Below are 22920 nucleotides of genomic sequence, written 5' to 3'. Positions count from 1 at the left end.
TGTCAAAACCTTTCCACCTATATGACTTTTAAATTGCAACGGGGGGCAGATTTCAGGTGTAACCTGGACAATTTTTGAAAAGTCCAAATAGTCGTAAATCTATTTCAAATTAATGTAGTATGCGTGTCGATGCAAATTTCACACTTCTTTCTGTAGAATTAAATCAATGTGTCTATTTGTTACAGTCAACATGTCATTTCTCTTTGATCAAATTGCTTACTCTTTTCGCCCATATTCCACCGAGATTTCAGTTTTTTTTCTCTAATGCAGGTATCATCAACCCCCAATAGAGTTTCTCTTCATGATGTTTGATCTTCATTAAATCTGCATTAATCGCCCTCTTTCTGTACTGTCATATATATGTGCCCCCTCACTCTGCGCCCGTTCATCCACTCTATGCCTTTCTTATCCACTCTCTGCTCATTCATCTCTAATCCTTGGCTATGCCACGCCCCCCTCTTCTACACTGCCTTTCACCACACTGACCCTTGCCTTCTTTATGCCTGTACACTCTGGGGCTGATTCCGATCCGGGTCGGAAGGGCACCGAACGCGATCCGGCCGGAAAAACTACGAGCCGTACGCGTGATTTCCGGCCGACTCGTACAGCTGTACGAGCGAGCAAGTACAATGCGAGCTACATGAAATTTACCGACCGAGTAGTTTCTGAGTCCGGAACGCTCTGTACATCTCGGTGGTAAGCTAACCGTGGCGTGCAATGGATGCAATTCACGTCCGAGCCAGTACGATGCACGCGTCGGACAGCCTGTGCGAGCCGGAGTGTCCGGCTCGCAAATTGTCTGGGTGGTTGCTTTTGGGGGTCCGCGTCGGACCCCCTGTTACCCGCAGCCCTGCGACTTGGACACAGGGGGAGACCCATGGGTCTCCCCAACACAGGCATGTACGGTGCGGATGGCACCGACGCGTTCCCACTGTAGGGGGCGTACTTGTCCGCGACGTACACATTCAGTCAATGGGAGCCCATGTACGCGTCGTACGACTGGCTCCCACTGATTTCTATGGGAGTCCGACCGAACTGAGTCTGGCAGCATACGGCCGCATCGTACTCGCTGGGTTGGACTGCAGGACTCCGGCTTGGTCGGAAAACACTTTGGATCCGGTTTGGTCGGAGTGCTTTCCGACCCGGATCGGAATCGGCCCCATAATGTACTCTCGCCCACTCTGTTTCCTTTACCCGATTTGTGTTTTCACTCTATGTATAGAAAATTACACAACCGGCGAGGACATGGACACTGCGCACTGTTCCTAAAGGGTTACTCCCCTTGGTAAAGTGTGTGTACATATACAAATTCTTGCATAAAAATTGGAGCACAAAATTATGATTCAAACATAACTTTTTAGTGCCATTGACATATTAATGCATATGTAACAATCCAATGTACATGCACTTCTGGTTTCTGCAACATCGATGATGTGGTCATAACATAACATAACAACATTGTAGTAGCGTCAAAAGGCATTTTTTGCATTCAAGGTGACAATTTTGAGATCATGCCCGATGCATTTCAGGACTGGAGCGTCCCTTCTTCAGGGGAAACCTATGAACTAAAAATCTCACATTAGTTGAAGCATTTGTGAAAGTATCTACCAGACACCAGGAGAACACCATGGTGTGCAAAAGGTCAAGAAAAACCTGTGGTCACAGATAGCAATTCAGATAACATAAGTATCCAATGTTCAATCATACAACAGCTTTGGTGCTAGAAGAACCATTGTGAATACGGGCAGAAACTGTGAAGCCCCCGCTGGAAATGGAAATAAAGGTGGTGCACAGATTACTGGTGTTCACAGGAGTAATGAGGCAGTTATAAAAACGAATGGTGTTAAGAGGATAGCGAGTTGAAAGTGAACTGGAGCTTGTGTGGAAATAAGCCGATCGAATGAACAAACATGAAGTGGTGCTCGTAAATAGCAAGGAAGGAAGGGATACTGAATCAGAGCTCACCGGTCGGAGAGGTTAAAATGAGCAACCTTCTTTGAGTAAGAGCTATAAAGAAATGATGTACAATCATGGTAACACCACTCGTTTTTATAACTGCCTCATTACTCCTGTGAACACCAGTAATCTGTGCACCACCTTCATTTCTATTTCCAGCTTCACAGTTTCTGTCCGTATTCACAATGGTTCTTCTAGCACCAAAGTTGTTGTATGATTGAACATTGGATACTTATGTTATCTGAACTGCTATCTGTGACCACCGGTTTTTCTTGACCTTTTGCACACCATGGTGTTCTCCTGGTATCTGGTAGATACTTTCACATATGCTTTAACTAACGTGAGATTTTTAATTCATAGGTTTCCCCTGAAGAAGGGACGCTCCAGTCCCGAAATGCATCGGGCATGATCTCAAAAATGTCACCTTGCAAAAAATGTCTTTTGACGCTACTACAATGTTGTTATGTTATGTTATGACCACATCATCGATGTTTGTATAAACCAGAAGTGCATGTACATTGGATTGTTACATATGATTAACATGTCAATGGCACTAAAAAGTTATGTTTGAATCATAATTTTGTGCTCCAATTTTTATGCAAGAATTTGTATATGTACACACACTTTACCAAGGGGAGTAACCCTTTAGGAACAGTGTGCAGTGTCCATGACCTCGCTGGTTGTGTAATTTTCTGTTCTATTTCAAACGCTTGGTCCGACAGCAAGCGTCACACTGCAGCACCCTTGCCTTTTTAAATAGTATAGTTTGTTGACAGGTTCACACATGTGTGCGCCTCCTTATAAATTTATCTACTTCACTCTATGTATGCCTTCTCCCACTCTTTGGGGGTGATTATGATGGCAGTTGGCTGAGCGTCTGACCGCCATTTTAATTGTACTTATCACTGTCCCTCCGATGGTCCAATGGGCTCAAGGAGCCCATTGGATGCGCGGCGGACAGTGCCTCCACCAGAAGCCTCTGCATCACGCATCGTAATGCGGCAGATGGACCTGCAGGGGCCGATGGTGGTAAGACCGACACCGATGGCCCGATGGTGGCGGTCCCACCGCCATCGTAATCAGGCCCTTTCTACTTCATTTATTCTGCGCTTACCTTACTTACTTTAAATCTTGTTCTTGTCCCTTTTCTCTTTTTCTGAGACTTTCCCATAAAACTGAGCCAGAGACCAAAGTCTGATGAGACCTCTGACCATTGTCTATTGAATTACGTGCAGCTTTTTTATCCGCACTTCCACATTTTTTACAATGTATTTGGTAACAAATACACACACACATACCTCATGGGGCAATATCAGAGGTAAAGATTACATTTAATTTCAAGTGTAAAAAAATCATAGAACACAATAACAGTACAAACCGGAAAAGTGAACAGCTCTGTGGGTAATTCAGAGGGGTTTGAAGGTGTAGTGTTCACTCAGAGTGGTGGTGGGAGTGGGCAGCAGTGGGCAGTGAGACCGGTATCCAGACGGGTGAGACCTGAACCTCTTGTGGTACTTTGCCGTGGGGTGGATGTGGTTAATGGGGGCTTCCAGGGGAGCGTCTTGGACTGGAAGTTGGGATGTTCATGAGGGACACAACCCGAAAGCAGTAACCTGCCTTGCGATGGGTATGGGAGCAGCCCACAGCAGCAACAATGCACGTTTCCCCAGCAGCAACGGATTCCCACTTTGGCAACGTGCCTATGAATTTACCTCTGTAAAAATAGCTGCACTTGTGAGCCCACAGGCTTTGCAGTTTCCTTCCTCCTAGCCTTTAGTTCCTACCTGAGGAGCAGGAGTGAGCAAGCGTCCAGAGTATGGGCAAGGAGGCAACTCCCAGCAATATTGCGCAAGAAGGCGGTGTGTTGCTTTTGCGAATTCCATTTAGCATCTTATTTGCCCGAAACGGTGTGTTGCCTGAGTTGCGCTTTAAAGGTGATTTAACTGATGCAGTAGCTTGGAATGTATCTTTTAGTCTCATAAACCTTTACTAAACACTTACACTCACTGGGTGATGTCTTCACTGATATCCTTTGAGATGTCATCAGTGATGTCACTGTCCATTTCATCAGTACTGTTATATGTGAGGTCATAAGCAGTGCATTGCGGGGGCCATGCGGAGCGCTAAAGTGGATCCACAGATCTTTGTGCACGCAAAAAAAAGCTGCTAAATGACCGAACCCCTATCCTAACCTTCTGCACTCTAGGTACCATCACTAGGTTGGCCCTAGCCGATCACAGATTCCGTGAAGGTATGTAAGGTTTTACCATGGTGCGTAGATATTTGGGACCCTTGGCACCCCTAGCAGCCTCCTGCGAGTTGCATGTGTATGCCATGGCTGGGCGTGCTAAATGCATCATTGGATGCACCTGAGATCCCCCTACGCTCTAGGCGATGAATGCATCATTGGATGCACCTGAGATCCCCCTACGCTCTAGGTGATGAATGCACCATTGGATGCACCTGAGATGGCGCTCTCATCCCGTTTGACTTGCTGATGGAGCAAACAGAACTCCCCTTGACAAGTTTCTGATGCATAGGTACCTCCTGGCTGAACTCAAGCGCTTATGGGGCATTATCGACACTGAGCCCATTCCACAACTTATGAAACAGGTCCTTCACACAATGGGCGGTGCTGGATCTCGTGGCCCTCGAACGCAATCTCACTTACGACACGATCCATTGGCTCTTCTCAGTCACCTCTGGGAGTGCAATATAGACCGTGAGCTGACCCAGAAGGAATGGGTGCACATGTGCATGGGTTTCTGCATTGCATGCAATACAACATCTTACATAGAGCCTATCTCACACTGGCCAAATTACATTAAATATACCCTGCAGCCTTTATTGATTGCCCTGGCTGTCGTGCTGCCATGGTGGACATGGTGCACATGTTCTGGACATGTCTGAGCACTTGTGCCCTATGGGCAGAAGTTTGCACAGTCCTCGGGTTACTGGCCGTCTAGATCTGGATGGGGCAGCTACCTGTTTACTGTGTCTTTATAAGCGTTAAAAGGTGGGTGGTGCTGCTAATCATTTTATTGACTTGGCGCTGCTGGTGACGCGTCATATGATAGTAATGCACTGGAAGGCCCCCACTCTCCTGAGTACGGTGCATCGGGGGACCGCAACCCCCAAATGGGCTGAGGTGCAGGCTGCAGGGCTGCGACGAGAGGAATTGTATGGGTTGAGGAGGAGACTCTTTGCAGCTGTGTGGGGTGGACCGCTCTCCACAGGGGATCCCTGACAGTGATGATGATTCTGCTTAATATGTCCCAGCACACTCTGCATGGCTAGTGCTTCTCCCATTCATGACTGGTCTGCTCCCCTTTCTCCCCCCTCAGGCCCTCCCTCCTCACAATGAAAGTAGTCTGAAGCATGTGTGCCGCATTATTGTGCTACTCGACCCGCATCTCTTTCCCCCTGATGGAGGCATACAACCCCCTCATCTTGGTTGTGCTGCAAGTGTTCCTGTGTCCAGCTTGGGTTCACCTTTACGAAGAAGAGACCATGGGCTCATGGTGCAAGTTCTGCTGAATGTGTCTGGAATTATTACACTATCACGATCCTTCGCTATGTAATGTAAATTGACCTACAACACTGGAATTGTCTGTGATGGCACACAAGCTGCCAGGGAAAGTATAAAAAGTCAATAAAGAAGGTTTAAAAAAATGTGTCCCAAGTGATTCCCAAACGTAAAAGTGAAATTACTTCAGAGAATTTACCATGATCAACAGTCTTAAAAAGAGGGTAGATAAACCTGTAGGATTAGAATAGAGAAGATGGGATTGCGGAGACTGGATGACGTAAATTTGTAAAGGGCAGTCTTTCTGATGGGGATCTTGATGGAACCCTTAGAGGTTCTTCATTGAAAAGTATTATGTGGTGGTTTTCACAGCCTAATTAGGAGAAACATATATGCAGAGGCCCAAAGTTTTTCTCAGGAGCAGCAGCTGGTGTTGCTGAATATCAGAACTGCAGGGTTCACAGAGCACCAAGCCTGCCTAGCCTTTATTCCATCTCTGATGTCTTTCTTCGAGCACCATACACCTCCTGTCTCTTTATATCACTCTTATAGACTCCTTTTTGTCCCTGTTTTCTTACATGGTAGCTATTTTACTATTGTTCTCTTCCTCCTTCTTGCTTTCATTTTTACCTTTCTCTTTCTAGTTCTGTCCAAAGTCTGATGATAAGAATAATGTCTGGTGCCCAAGCGTGAGTACTGGTGCCAAATCTCTGCAAACACAGAAACAAATGAAATACTGATGCCCAAATTTACGAAGATTTTGCGTCAGGGTTTCACCACTTTTTTTGGCAAAGCCCAATGCTAAATCTATTTTGGGATTTACAAAGCTATGCAAAGCTAGATTTGCATGGCTTTGTAATAACAAGCATTGGCATAGCCAATAGGTCTTGCCTTTGGGACCTTATAAGTATTTAATTATTCAGCACAATATCCTTGGTGCAACATCAACTATTGCATGGCTAAACACTTATAATGTCCCAAAGGCTAGACCTATTGGCTATGCCAATGCTTGTTTCTGATCAATGAAGCTGCTGGTCGGTTAGGGGGCTGCAGTTGACTGGGCAGTGGGGGGCCTGAATGTAAGGGGTCTGCTGCCTGCAACGTGGAGAGGGATTAGAGGGTGCCAATATCTCAGGCAGTGCCGGGGAGGGGAGCTGTCTGTCTGCAGAAGGAGAAAGCTTGTTTTCGGCAGAGAATGAGAGGGTGACCCTCGGCGGGCAGGAGGTGTATGGAGGTGACAGCTGGCAGCCTCTCAACAGGGTCAGAGGCAAAGACAGCAGCAGAGGAGGTGTGGAGGAGATGGGGTGCTGCCTGTCAGCACTGGAGGCGTCAGGTCCCAATGTCAATGGTGAAAGGCCTGGTTCTGCAGTCCACAGGGTGTGAAGACTCCTTCCTGCAACAGACGGACACTCCCCACACCCGGCTGAACACAAGTCAACGGCCGGGCTGACACTTCACACCGCGCAACCGGCCCTGTGTAGAAGCAGGCCTGGGAGACCCACCCGCTGGGATGGTCGAGGATCAGCAACAAATTCGATTCAAGAAAATTGATGATAGAAAGAGAAATACACCAATAGCAGGAGTTCATCTACGAATGAGGGTAAAAGAACTTGCTGGAAAAGAAGGTTCTGTACTGCCAACCACCGGGGAGAATTATTGCCCACGTCCCGCCTTTTGTGTGACAGACAGATAAAGCTGACAATAAGTTCAGGGCATCGCACTGATTGACGCGGTTCACAGAGCTCTGAGCCGCCAGGATGCTGAAAGACGCGTTATGGGATTGGTCAAAACCATAGGACCCGGCAAGAAATCACAGCTAGCTTCCGTCTGATTCGTTAATGAGAGAAACTTTCAGCAATAGTAGTCCTCTGCTGAACATGCACGGATTGAATCTGTGATAGGATTGGTCAAACGTGAAAGGTTGTGCTAAAGAGACAGTTGTGTTTGGAAGCGACACTGAGGAAAATACCTTAGCAACGTGACGTCAATTAGAAACAGCAGTAGAATCCGATGCCTTTCGTAGTCAGGGGCTCACTTAACTGTTTTGGGAGAATGGTATTTTGCAACGTTCTGTAATCAAACATTTCCCCCAATAGCAAAACAATTAAGTGCTGGATGGAGATCCCCTTAAGTAAAATGACTGCCCGAAAGAAGATAGTTTGGGTCGAAACTAGAAGAGGAAATTTCAGCACACAACCCCCTTTCCCCCGCCCCAAGAGAGCAACAAGTGATCTGTCCCTCCGATGACCCGCCCTCCCTCCCGCACAGGTGCCTGCAGAGCCCCCACTGCTCCCCAGTCCGCTTTCACTTTCGTCCTTTACGAAAGCTTTCTTGTCTTTATGGGGCCACATGTTTGAAACACATGGCCACATAAAGATAAGAAAAGCTTTTACCACAGACGTAAAGGAACCGAGCCAGTCCAACTGGGACGGCTCTGAAAGAGAAAAGTGTACGTCACTAGACGCGCTTTTCCAATGGCTGGCCTAGCATAAACGGTGATGCCAGCCAATGGAAAAGAGGGGCGGGGCTTAAAGCCCACTAGAGAAATCACCTCTAACTCATTAAATCTCGCCAGCGGGACTGCGCATGTCTGCGCAGTCTACGCCAGGCGAGACCTAAAAAGGAACACAAGGCAGTGGATTGCGCTGCCTCATGTTAGCTTGCGTCAGGTAGGCCTTACAAAGGTGATGTTTGGGCGTACCTGTGCATTCAGCAATGTATCTTGATGAAACCTATATTTACGAAGACTTGTAAGCATGGGTTTGCCCTAAAAAGGTGCGCCTATTCTAGGCTAGCTTAGCTAGAAGAAATATGCTTATTTCTCCACATTTTTTCTTCTGTGCATGTGTGTTGAATTGCACATGAAAAGAGTATGCAGTTTTAAAGTATAGTTTTTGTGCAGGAAGGTATCCCTTGACACAAGGCTGCCTGCATTGGCGGTAGGCAGCCACAAGCGCATCAACTCTAGGAGAGAGCAGAACCGCAGCATATCTTTATAAATATGCCTCTGTTCAGTGTTTGGACAAAATATGGAATACAAAATATTGTGATACATAAATATTGTGTCAAGAATATTGTGATGTCAAAAATATCTTTGACAACAATATCGAAGGCAAGAATATTGTTTTAAGAGCTGTTTATAATATTGTTGCATAAAATATTGTTTGTGGAAATGTTATACATTATTTCGTTTTTATGGGTTAATTTCTAGATTTTTTGGGGGTAATTGGTGTTTTTTAGTTGAATGTTCATTATTGTGTTACTATGCTTTCTAAAATGTATTTGTTATTTTAAACATGCACACATTTTTTTATTGTGTACATTTTATTAATGTTTATAATTAATATACATGTTATAGGAGCAGAATGTTGGGTTTTTAGGGAAGAAGGGTGCAGACATTATTAAAATATGTGCACAATACTTAGCTTGAATGTTACATTTAAAATATTATATATATTTCAAATTATTAAAAGGTATAATTTTACTTTGTAAATTTTAAGTCATTTCTTTTTTCAATTTTTAAAATTTAAAATACCAGTTTTTAATTTATGTAAATTGTGTATAATAATTTTTTTTAAGTTACATTTGTGTGTATGTAATTTAATAGTTTTTGAAAGTTCTTAAGTAAATGTATATTTTTTGCAATTTAAAAAAAAAATTGAATTTTTTATTTAAACATTTAAACTGTTGCATGTTTACCATAAAATGTGGTTTGCATTTGTAAATATTTATGTATGTTTAAATTTACATTTCCAATATATATTTGCATTTATCAAAATGTATTCACAATATATAATGCTTTTTAGCAGTCAATAATACTATAACTTAATATCAAATATTTTGTGCATAAATATAAGAATTATATTTTAATATATAACTTAAGTAATTATTTTAATGTATTTTAAAATATTTTTTACATGCTTAACATTTATGTTTAATGTGTACTTATTAAAATAAATGTATATATTTAAAAAGTAATAATACATATTTTTCAAATGCATTGTATTTTTTTATTTAATTAAAGTATTTTATTATTAATTAGGTTAAAAATAGAATTAGGTAATTGAGAAGATACTTTACATATTTGTGTGTGTAATAATAAATGATTATATGTAGTATATATATATTTGATACAATTGATACATCCTTTATTAAATAATGCATTCCACATAACACTTTGATTATTTATAGTTATAGTTTGATTTGATGTAATAATTTAAAAACTTTACATGTATTTAGTAATAATATTGAATGCAATGTATAATTAATTTAATGTTATGAATTAAAAATTATAATTTGCACTGTTGGAAATTGGAAATATTTTTTATGTATGATATATTTATTAGGTAGGTATTAGGTATGAGGGAGTTGTTAGTAATGTTTTCATTTACTGGAAAACAAATTTTGTAATATGGAGTATGGATAGCAAATGTAACCCCTTTTAGTGTCCAACACCTTCTCCCAAATGTTTTAGATTGGAGCGGGCATAGCAAATGTAACCTCTTTAGTGTCAACCACCTTCCCCAGAATGGTTAAGATTGAAGTGGGAATAGTAAATATAATCCCTTTAGTGTTCAATGTAGTTTAGATTGGAGTGTGAATAGTAAATGTAACCCCCTTAGTGTCCAACACTTTCCTCAAAATGGTTTAGATAGGAGTAAGGCCCTGAGTACCCCTTTGGCAGGATAACCGCCAGGCTGTAGCGGTGTACATTAATACAGTTGTTTCATATACATTTTTTTAACAATTGTAAAAAAGCAAGTTAAGTATAATTTAAATAATACTATAGTTTTTATAGTATTATTTATTTTACACTTTACATAGGTGTTTGCTATTTTAAGATCACTTTTATTGCCATGTTTTACATGTTTTGCACATTTTGAATACATTTTTTAATTAAATCCCCATTGTTTTCTATAGGGAGGTAGTCTTTTTTTTAGCTTCATTTAGAGGCCATTCTTTTTACTACTAACTTTGGGGTCTATTGCGATAGGTGCAGCGGTCCCGCAGTTGGCATTAGGATGCGCCCACCACACTGGCGGGCGCATCCCGTATTTTTTACATTGCGGCGGGCGGTGCTGTAAGCAGCACCTTCCGCAAGGTAAAAAATGCATGTTGTGCATCTGAATGCACAACGTGACAGGCACCGCGCGGTGGCTGCCACCTTATGCATGCAAATGCTGGGGGGTATGATAGTGCACCCCCCAACACCCTGGGGGCCCGCAACGGGCCCCCAAATGCAGGACCCGCATCCCTTTCCGAAAGGCTGTTCTTCGCTGTCATCTTAATATGGATTGTGGTGTCTTGCAGACACCGCCACCATATTAAACTCTTTTTCCGCCTGGTCGACGGGTTGACCGTCGGAAAACCGGTGGACGGTCTTTCCGTCCTTCGGGGTCCCCCCGCCATCGTAATGTGGCGGGGGAAAATGGGAGGCGGGCGGTGAATGTTGGCGGGCGGATCACCACAACCATGCGGGCGGTGGCGATCCGCCCGCCAACATAATCGACCCCTATGTGCCATCCTTGGTTCATTTTTGGGGAAGTGAGTCGCAGGAAGGTGCTGCTGTTCTTTGGAGCAGGTAAGACCTTTTTATAGGATTTTGAGGATAGGGTAGATGTTGTGAGTAGTAGTAAATTGTAGTAATAGTGTTGTGTTCTAATTTTTGGAAGGTTTTTTGGTAATTTTTGTTATTTTGTTTATTAGTGTTCTGTTTTAGGTTAAGGTAGAGTTTGTTAGTAATTTATTGTTATGTTATATAATGGTATGTTATGCATTTTGTATTGAATAACTGTGAGGTTTATGTTACGTTTGAAGATACTGTTTTTTGTGGGTGGGTATTTTATCTTATTTTACAGGTTTGGAGTTTGCTTTATTTTGTTAAAAGAAATTATTTTGGTTTCAAGGAAACCAATATTTTCAATTTTAATTTCCTTTGATTTTTCTTACTTCTAGGAGCGTTTTTATTTTTTAAACATTTTTCGAGTTTTTTATACTTCCTTAAGAGTTTGGATTGCTTTATTGGATTTTAATGGACCTGTTTCATTTTTGCATTTTTAGGGGCATTTTTTAAATTATTTTTCCCTTTTGGTGAATTATATTTTTGACTATATGGATACAAATGAAGATCTGCGGCTACAAAACAATAAGTTAAATTCAAGGTATTTTAGTGGGTGAAAAATGCTAAATTCTATTATCTATGTGTAATTGATGTGATTGGTACTTGTTATATTACATTTTATTGTTTTTAAACTAACTAATATAGATCTTACTTTTATCCATCAGAGTTATTTTCAATTTTAGTTTTAGTTTTTTTGACAAATATCTAAAAATTATTTGTTTAATACTTAGTTAAAAAAAACTTTAGTTAAGCCGTTGGGCTATTTTTGTTTGGTTTACTGGGTGCTGTGGGTTGGTTTTTATAGTAGAGCTTTTAGCTATTGATATTGATTTAAGTAGGGTGTTGTTCTTAAAGAGTTTTACTTTACATTATAGCATATTGTACATTCTATTGGTTTGTTTCTAACCTTAGGTTTAATTTGGGTTACTGATTGCTCCATTCATAGCTGCTGGTAGCTTTGTTCTTTTTGTACAGTTCTATGAATTTGTAGAGTGTAGTTGGGTTCTGCCAAGTGTGGATTGGAAGGCATTGTGAAATCCTTCTACTCTGTTGTTGGTGTTGGCTTCTTGAGCCATAGTGCTGTGCTAGACTTTCTACCATGGTATTTGGAATTCCGGTTGGCGTCTGTGTCCAGATCTGTGCAGTCTCCCAACGCAAGTGTCTTTAACATAATTCATTAGGGGACTTAGGGCCCGATTATGACTTTGGCGCAACAGAGCCGACTCCGCTGTGCCAAAGCCACGCAAATGTTTAACTTGTAATTCTGCTGGTGGTCCTTTGCCTTTCCCACGGCAGTGCCTGGAAAACAGGCACCTCAATGGGAAAGACAAAAAAGTTCCAGCATGGCATGGACAGTGACCTCCATGGCATGCTGGAACTTTGTGGGAATACAGACAAGGAAGCATATGTTGTGCCCCCTGAATGTATCCTCATGGCGGGGGGGTGGCATGGAGGCCTTGTAGGACCACCTTTGGTCTTACACAGCCATTCTTTTCATGGCGGGGCTCTGCTATGAAAAGACTGGGGGTGCAAGAACTTGTAATATGCTGAGCGGGACTGCACCAGTCCCTGCTCAGAACTTTGCGTTGTGGTGCAGCTACGCCACCACCAGGGAATGACTGGTCCCTGGCGGATCCGGCGGTCCACTGCCGATATGACTTTGGAAGCTGTAATTGGCACGAGGGTGGACCGCCACACCTACGCCACTGTGAGTCTGGTGGTCAGAAGACTGCCTGACCCATAATTAGGTCCTTAGTTTGTTCTCGCTTTGTTGGTAGAAAGGACCCAAAAGTAAGTTGTAGTGGTAAGCTACTGCTGAGACAGAGAGTTAGGGGCCCATTAGGATGGCGGGCGGAGTTAAGTCTGCCTGCCACCCTAGCGGTGCTGGGACCGGGGGCCAGCGTTGAGGTGGTCCCACACCGCCAATTAGGATGCGACCGCCACCGTGGCGGTCGCATTCCGCATCTTTGACATTGCGGCGGGTGCTGCTGCAAGCAATACCCTCCGCAATGCCAAAGAGGCATGTTGTGCATTGCCATGCACAACGTGGCAGGCACCGCACAATGCCTGCCATCTTGTGCATGGCAATGAAGGGGGGTACATATGTACCCCCCAAGTGCAGCCCCCACCCCCCCAGGGGCTCGCAACAGGCCCCAAAGCAATTCCCTGCCAGCCTTTTGCCGCCATGGAAAGGTCTTTTGAACCCTGCATCATAATATGGATGGCGGTGCCTTCTAGGCACAGCCACCATATTCTGCGCCAGCTCCGCCCGGCCGGCAATCGGAATGATTGCCAACCGGCGGAAAAGCGGCAGACGCACTTTGCGTCTGCCGCGGTACCCCCGCTAAGGCGGGGGATAAATCTAGTTGGGATGGTGGGCGGATCGGTGGCAATCCACCCTCCATCCAAATGACCCCCATAGTGTAATCATTTGTTTTGAATTATAATGGAAAGGAGCGGAGTAATATTACATAATATAAACAAATAAATGTTGTAGTACAACAAATGAATTTATATTATTTGTTTTTATTTCTCATTCTTTATATTTCTTAATATTGTTCCTTCCTGATTTTTTCAATTATTCAATCATTAAATAGTATTCCAATCAACTAATACATTGGTTTTCATCTAAACCTATACATGTACAACTGTTACATTAATTCCAACTAACAATATTCAAAATTTCAAACAATATAATAAATCCGTTGAGTAAATATTGCTCAATGTACATAGCCATACAGCCGACGCGTTTCGTCCTGTCTAGGACATCATCAGGGCTGTAATGAAGGAGAAAAGAAAAAAAAATATCGTATCACTCTCCATTATTCCATGTATGATTCTTACTAAGTACCTATACAAGGAAGAAATGTATCCCTAGTATACAGAATATACCTATTGAACAATACAATCATTAAAATCAAAATCAAAAATATCCATTTATGATCGAACAGTGTTAACAATTATTTTCCATTCTAGTGATGAGCTAATCACTACTTTGACCCCTGATTTTCCAGTTGTGCCCTTGGTCCCACCCATGGCCGTATTATTCCTTTCACGTGTTCCATTACAGAGAGGATAACCCACAACATCCTGCCTATAATATAACTGTTTACAAAATCAACATTCATTTAAGAACTCACAATTTATTATCAAACTTAAAGATATAAGCTCCAATTCAATTTTATATTTTCCAAAAATTGACCCTTTTGTCATAAAACCACTCTACCTCTCCCCTCCTGCTAATAATATCCAAAAGCTTGCATTTCTCTAATAATTATTTCTCACCTTCATATTACATGGAACAATCCTTGCACAACTATGCTTTCCTTTACTTTAATTCACCTCATAGTTTTCCATTGCTTTGTTTATTATCACCAAAAATTTCTTTTTTTTATCCCAATCAATCCTTCTGTATACTATTGATTAATTTAAAATATATAACAAAAGAAACATTAGTAATAACAATCCTTTCCATCCTTCCATTAGTAAGTTGACACGTCCAATGTCCTTATCGTACCTATAATCTTATGTCCTCACAACTCCCACATCTGATCCAATGATCCCGCTCAGTTGCTTATAATCGCCATTATCCATTTGAAACCTCCAAGCTTCCATCAATATTATTGCAAATTCAACTTGTTTTTTATTCTCCTGTTCACTGACTATTTAACTGTAAATGTAACCAAAAGACACCACATTAATATCACTACTATCAATCCTCCAAAATTAAAATAAAACGCCCTATTACAAACACGTACCTTGCAACAGAAAACCCTCGTGACTTGCAGCCGGTCCGATAGCCTAGCTCTGTAGCCTGATACCGCTAACTCTCCTTTTGAAGGATTCAAGCACCAATCATTTTCTCCGATTTCCAAACCTCATTACCATATCTCTCCGGGTGTTTCCATTCTGGTCCACCCGTTTGAACCTCCAATCAAATCACGTTTAACTACATCAAATTCCAAGCAATGTCTGAATGTCTTTGAAACATTGCCGACCAATCATTTTCTCAGTTTTTCCAAACCACGTAACCAGGGTGTTTCCATTCTGGTCCACCAGTGTGAACTTCCAATCAAATCACGTCAACTACATCAAATTTCAAGCCATGTCTAAGTATTGTTCCAAACATTACCGACCAATCATTATCTCCAATTTCTAAGTCCCGTTACCATGTCCCATTTGGGTGTTGCCATTCTAGTCCACCAGTTTAAACCTCCAATCAAATAACGTTTAACCACATCAAATTTCTAGCAATATCTGCATATCTTTCTAAACGTTACCGATCAATTATTATTTCTGGTTTCAAAGCCTCATTTACACAAGGGCTCAAGTAACTCTCGCTCTGGTCCGATTACCCTCACCCAACGTCCGTGAAGAACAAAAATAAAAATAAATAAAAATAAAAATATATAAGGACGCCTATTCCTGTTCGCTAATACCGTTATTGACAATGTCAAGCTAATTATTGTTCCTAGTTACTACGCCTCATTCACATTTGGGCTCAGATAGTTCCCTATCCGACCCATTTAGCCTCACCCAACATCCATGAAGGACAAAGATAAGGGAACACCTATTCAATACATCAACAGACCAGTATCTAGAAAGGATCCTTACAACAATTAGTATTGTGTATTCCTGGACAGATCCCTAATTTTACAAAATTGGTTAACACTGAAGAATCATACCTGGCAAACGCCCTCTGTCACCAATACCGGCCGCAATCTATTGCGATTCCTGCTAGAAATTCCACCTCATAATCCAATCACAACCCATCTACATTAGCAATACTGCAGAGGATACCACTGGAATTATTTTATTCCAAAAAATAGTGGAGCTCAGAATCGCTGTTTAAACCCAGCTCCACTGTTCTACACCTACTAATCCATCGTGCCTCCTCCTGTCTGATCTTTAGTTCCCAGTTACCGTCTCTACGTCCTTGTTCTATTTTCCGTATACCATGGAACCTTACATCTTTACTCAGTGGATGTACCTCCTTAATATGCTGAAACAGTGGTGACCTGATATCCTCATTATTAATTGACCGCTTATGTTCCTGTATTCGCAATTTTAAATTGCGCTTTGTACTACCAATATACACTTTTCCGCATGCACAAATTATAACATAAATGACCCCCGTACTGTTACAGTTTATAAATTCCCTGATGGGATATTTCCTCTTTGTGTTATATGAAAACTCCTTAATCTTTTTAATACCCATATTGCATACATTGCAGGTGCCACAAGTGTAGAAACCATTCGGAGGTGGTGGTAGCCACGTCCTACCCCCACCAGTAATTGGTTCTATATAATTTCTAGTCACCATTTCCTTAATGGTAGGACTGCGTTTAAATACAATCCCCGGCTTGTCTCCAATTACATTCATCAAGCCTGTCACTCCTTTTAAGAGACCCCAATTCTTTCCTAGAGCCCTGTAAATTTGATTTTGTTGGGAACAGTACGTGGTCACAAATGCAATTCTCCCAGTAGACTGAATTTTCTTTTTCTGTTTCAAAGTATTCATTCTGTCTACCCTCAAAATTCTCTGTCTAGCCTTTACCAAATTCTTTTGCTGATATCCTCTGTTTATTAGGCGTTTCTCAAGATTCTCTAATTCCTTAATAAAGTCCACTTCGGTGCTACAATTCCTCCGAATCCTTACCATTTCACCATAAGGAATTCCCCTTGTCACTGAGCCCGCATGTGCACTTTCTGCTCTCAATATCGAATTAGTAGCTGTATTTTTTCTAAATAATCTGCTGTTAATGGTGTCCCCATCAACAAACAGTTCCACATCCAAGAACTCTAATTTTTCAAAATCATGTTTCATAGTGAAATTAATATTGAAATTGTTCGAGTTCAAATACTGCAAGTATTCATCCAATTCACCTGAATTACCTCTCCAAATCATTAAAACATCATCAATAAAACGAACCCAGAATAAAATATGATCTGTCCATTGTGCCGCATTCCCACCCCAGGCATGCTCCCTCTCATACCATCCCATAAATAGATTGGCATAAGAGGGAGCAAACCTGGAGCCCATCGCGGTCCCCCTGATCTGATGGAACCACGTATCCTCAAAAAGAAAAAAATTGTTCTTCAACATCAATTGACTCATTTCTACTAACATCTTAGAATGTTCTCTCAAACTTGCACTGCGACTACTCAAAAAATGATTCAATGCCTGCACACCCTTATCATGTTCAATACATGTATATAAGCCTACCACATCTAGTGTTACTAAACTCATATTTGATTCCCATTTCAAGTCCTGTAGTTTATTGAGTACATCCATGGTGTCTCTTATGTAAGAAGGCAAATTAGTGACTAAGGGTTTCAGAAATATATCAACAAATTCTGACATATGTTCTGTCATACTGCCTATACCAGAGACTATTGGTCTCCCAGGTGGGTTGAGTCTGGACTTATGCACTTTAGGCAAAGTGTAAATAAAGGGGTGTGTTGGATGTTCTACATATAAATATCTAAATTCTGCATCATCTATTAATCCCTCCTCTTTCCACACAGATAGTCTCTCTAAAATATGTTTATTTGCTAATGCCAAGGGATTCATTTGTAATTTCACATAACAGCTGGAATCATTTAATTGCCTATTGATTTCCGCACAGTAATCCATTCTATCCATCACCACAATGTTTCCGCCCTTATTGGCCTCCCGAATAACAATATTCTTAGCACTTTTCAAACTTTTAAGTGCTACTCGTTGTTCCCATGTTAAGTTGTCCTTAATTTGAAAATGCCAACCATCCCTTTGTTTCTGATCCTCCAATTTATGAAATTCTTCTTTTGTTAGTTTAACATACATATCAATAGCAGCAAATTGGGTACCCTGTGGAATGAATTTAGATTTCGTTTTCAGTCCACTGGTACAACTGTAATCCGTTTGTATATTCAACATTGAGGCGACATCATCTATTCCAAACCTCTCACCCTCAGTCAGTGACAAAAGCAAATGAACATTACACAGCTCTGCAGTAGTCATTTCTGATCCTTTAATGTCTGATTTGACAATAACATTCCTTTCAAGTATAGAAAAAAAACTTTTCAATTTCAATAATCGTGAAAATTTGAATAGGTCTTTCTCCAAATCAGTATAGTTACATTCATTTTTGGGACAAAATGACAGACCCTTCTTAAGTACACTCAACTCATCTGATTTCAAGTTTCTTGTGGAAAGATTGATAACCTCCAATTCCTCAACTTCCTTATTGATGTTAATTAAATCTTCATTTAATGCCATTTGTTTTTACATTTCAAAGGCCAATTGGCTGTTTATTGCATATTCTACACTCAGGGCTTTATAACAAGTATGGTGGTCTGATTGACGTGGGACTGCGTCTTCCAGCCGCCCACGGAGCTGGTAGTCTAAAGACTGCCGTATTACGAGCTGACCACGGGGCAGGCGGTGTGGAGGCGGGGATCTTGCAGTGGTGGTGAGTACTATTAACGTATATATTGATGCCTGTGTGTGCATTTCACCTGCAGATGTGTCGGATGCAAGATATATGTAGAAAAAACCCATATACCCATTACCAGAGTACAGCTCATATGCGGGTAGTCCTGGCAATGTGGTATATGGTTCGAAACTGACTCACCTGAAGATCGCTGCAAATAGGGTCGTAATCCTCGGGTTGGAGATCCTGCTGTAAAGGGGGGACCTCGAGAAAGGAATCAACGTCAGAATCCCCAAATCCTTCGTCACCGCCACCTCGAAGGAGGCAGTCGGACCGTCGCGGTCAGCTCGTGGAACAGACAACTCATAACATGGATGGCGGTGCAGCTCCCCTGTACCGCCCTCTGGTGGCTCCTTTCCCTGACCGCGAATCCAGCAGTCTCGGCAGTCCAGTGGCGGTCTTCCCAAAGACGATCCACCCAAATTGTAATACGGCGGTGGGATTGCCGAGCTCCTACCGCCAAAGCCGATACGGCAGTCCACAGGACTGCCAAACTCATAATAAGGCCCATAGTGCAGATTGTTGGAGCTATTTCCAAATGCTTTGGCTAAAATTGTAGTAACATTCTTGTATGGATGTGTGTGGCTAAGGTTTAAGGATGGTTTGAATCATGGCTTGTTCAAAATCTATCATTATTTTATATGAGGAGTAGTTGTTTGTTTTAATTTTAATGAGGTTTAGTTGTTCATAGTAAGTGCTACTTTGTTTATTAGGTAGTAGGACATATATGAATGGTATATTTGTGTTTTGATATTTTCTATGCATGGTGTATATTTGAGTGAATGGTTTGGGACATATTTTGAATGTTTCAGCCATCATCCATGTTTGACACTGGCTTAGTTTTAATAAGTTATCTGCGGTCGAAAATATTATGATATGTTTTTCATTGTTAAGGTTATTACGCAAGAGCAACTCTTTATTTGTGGTAGCGAAGTGTTCAGGAATTTGGGTATCTTGAGATCTTCTAGGGACAGGAGGGGTATCACTGGTGGCTTTTTGAGTTTGTGCTATTAAGCGGTTTAAGGTCGGTGTAGCTGGTCTGTGATGTGATCGGGGACTTTAGGGAGTATATCTTTTAGTATTTCAGTTGCAGTCTCTTGGGAGATAGTGCTTGCCTCTCTTAATCCTTGTAGTACCTGTCTCACTTCAATTTCAGTGAGGTTTAGGGTGGTTGTGTGCCCTTATATTACTAATAACATCATTATTTTGCAGTGGACCGCCTATAGCAAGCATTAGAGTAATATTTAGAACATTCCCAATTGATAGTTTCCGTGCTTGTTCTTCCTTGGCAGTAACTGTAGCCCTTGGGAGAGAGTAATTGTTTCTTTTCTTTGATGTATTTTGTTCTTTCTGTCACTATGTCTGAAAATAGTGTAATAATATAAAGACTGTAGGGGCATATTTATTAAAATATCACGCAGCGCAGCAAGTTACCTTCCTGCACTGTGCTGCATGAAGGGGCAGAAATGTTCTGTACTTAATATTGTATGGCGCATTGCTGTCTTTTCCCTGAGCTTGCACACAATGTGCTGCCTAGCACCAATGCAGGCACCCTTGCACCATGGTGCAAGGATGCCTGGGTTGTAGGAAGGATTGTTTTTGTGAAGGAAGGGGCATCTTCCGGCATAAAATACGTCCTCTGAGGCATTTTCCTCCTTCTAAGGGGCCGATTCCTATGTCGGACGGACTGAGGTCCATCCGACATCGCTCAGGAGTCAGAACCGGCCGACCTGCTGTCATCGGTTACGGCCCTGCAAGTACGATGCACTCGTATACTTCACAATGCAAGCATGCATTCCGAGCGGAATGCATGCTTGTATTGTGAAAAGCAGGGGTGCAGTTCATCCCTGCACCCTGTGGTCGGCACCCCAAGGTGCCTACCACCGGGTGCAGGGATCCACAGAGGGGCACAATAGGTGCCCCCAGGCCGCTGTTCGGCAGCCTCGCACCCATGGGGGCCCTACTGGGGGCCCCCAAAGACAGTTTCTGACTGCATTTTTGTGCCAGAAAGACCGGCACGAAAAGGCAGTGAAAAACTGCCATGGTACTCCCTCGGTCGTAAAGAGGCGGCCGGGGGAGTACTGAGGGATTTCTGGACGGCGGACGGGCTCTCCGAGCCTGCCGTAAGCCATCCGGAAATCCTAGTTGGATTCCTTTCTGACCGAGCCCATCGGAATGGCTTGGTCGGAAAGGAATCCGGTCGACACGTTCCGATTCGGTCAGAAGGGCTCCGACCATCGTTCAGAGCCCTTCCGGCCGAAATCGGAATCGGCCCCTAAGTGTGCTGCACAATGCAGTACACCTTGAAAGAGGAAACATCGAGGAGAAATAAGATATTTCTCCGTGTTGTGCCTCTTGGGGGAACGTGTACAATTCTGATACATTCCCAGGTCTACCACTTTTCGTAAATCAGGGAATTCATCAAAATACATGGGTGGATGCATGGGAACACCCATGCTCCATCCATGTAAGACCCTCACTACACAATATAACGCAAGGCAGTGACTTGCACTGCCTTGCGTTACACTAGATTTACCAAGCCACACAGGGTTGTGCAGGGTGGCCTTACGTGCCTTGATAAATCTCATTACGTGGTACAGGGTGATGCAAAACCTATAATAAATATGCCCCTAAATGCTTACAAATTTATAATACATTTTTTAAAAACATACAAAATTAATTGGTGGAACAAAATTGCTTTCGTTTTATTTTAAACGTATGTTTCTTGGTAGTTAGTCGGGGCTTTATTTTATTTTTTGCATTTTAAGTTGAGTTGGTATTTAGTTATTTTTTTATTTACTAACTTTTTGTGTGCCACTTTCCAGGTATCTGTTTTCATGTTGTGTGTTTGGGAAATCCAGCAGAGTATCATCTTCTTAAAGCTTTTGTAGTGTTTGGTCTAGTTAGTAGTAACATTTTGGTGCCGATTCCGATCCGTTAAAAAATGTACCGTCCGACTCGTATCCGTATTTTCTTACGTACGAATGATACAAGTCCCGTACAAACGGTGAAGTACGATTTGTACGTGAAAAATACATACGAATACCTCGGGAAAAGTCTACGAGACGTCCCCGGCCAGTTTTACGTACGAGTCGTAAAACTGAAGTCCGAGCGCACAAGTCCGATCCGTACCGGCGTCCCGAATACACAAGCGTATGGAAAATGTCCCGTACGGAGCGAACTTTGTACGACCCCTACCCCGGGTACACTTGTGCCTGGGGTATGAGTTGTACGGCCCACCCAGCCTCCCACCCCTCCCGTGTAAGTCCACCCCATACCCCCAGCCCCCGTATGTACGCGCCGTACCCCCAGCCCCCCGTATGTACGCGCCGTACCCCCAGCCCCCCGTATGTACGTGCCGTACCCCCAGCCCCCCCTGTATTGATGTGCCGTACCCTCAGCCCCCCGTATGTACGTGCCGTACCCACAGGCCCCCCCGTATGTACGTGCTGTACCCCCACCCCTGTATGTACGTGCCGTACCCCCAGCGCATAGCATACATATGGGGGTGGGGTTACAGCACGTACATACGGGGGGCTGCGGGTACGGCGTGTACATATGGGGTGGGGGTACGGCGCGTACATACGGGGGGCTGGGGGGTACGGTGCATACATACGGGGTGGGGGTACGGCGCATACATATGGGGGGGGCTGGGGGGTACGGTGCGTACATACGGGGGTGGGGGTATGGCGCGTACATACGGGGGTGGGGGTATGGCGCGTTCATACGGGGGGTACGGCGCGTACATACGGGGGTGGGGGTACGGCGCGTACATACGGGGGTGGGGGTACGGCGCGTACATACGGGGGGCTGGGGGTACGGCACGTACATACAGGGGGGTACGGCGTGTACCGGGACTCCTTTTCCTCGTGCATCGCGGCGTACTTAGCTTTTCCGGCACTTTTTGGCTCCCGTAAAAATATAGCCGTGCGGAGTGCTATGGGTACGAATCGTACTTGCTGGTCCGTAAAACGCTGCCTGACTCCGTGCGGACGTCGCGTACGCGCTGTCCAGGCTCGGAATTGTATGTACCCCCAGCCCCCCCTGTATTTATGCGCCGTACCCCCAGCCCCCCCAGCCCCCCGTATGTACGCGCCGTACCCCCAGGCCCCCCCATATGTACGTGCTGTACCCCCACCCCTGTATGTACGTGCCGTACCCCCAGCGCATAGCGTACATACGGGGGTGGGGTTACAGCACGTACATACAGGGGCTGCGGGTACGGCGTGTACATACGGGGTGGGGGTACGGCACGTACATACGGGGGGGCTGGGGGTATGGCGCGTACATATGGGGGTGGGGGTACGGCGCGTACATACGGGGGGGCTGGGGGGTACGGTGCG

The sequence above is a fragment of the Triturus cristatus genome, chromosome 5_2 (genome assembly GCF_964204655.1).
Source record: "Triturus cristatus chromosome 5_2, aTriCri1.1, whole genome shotgun sequence".
NCBI classification, from domain to species: Eukaryota; Metazoa; Chordata; class Amphibia; order Caudata; family Salamandridae; genus Triturus; species Triturus cristatus.
This window is presented reverse-complemented; position numbering follows the sequence as displayed.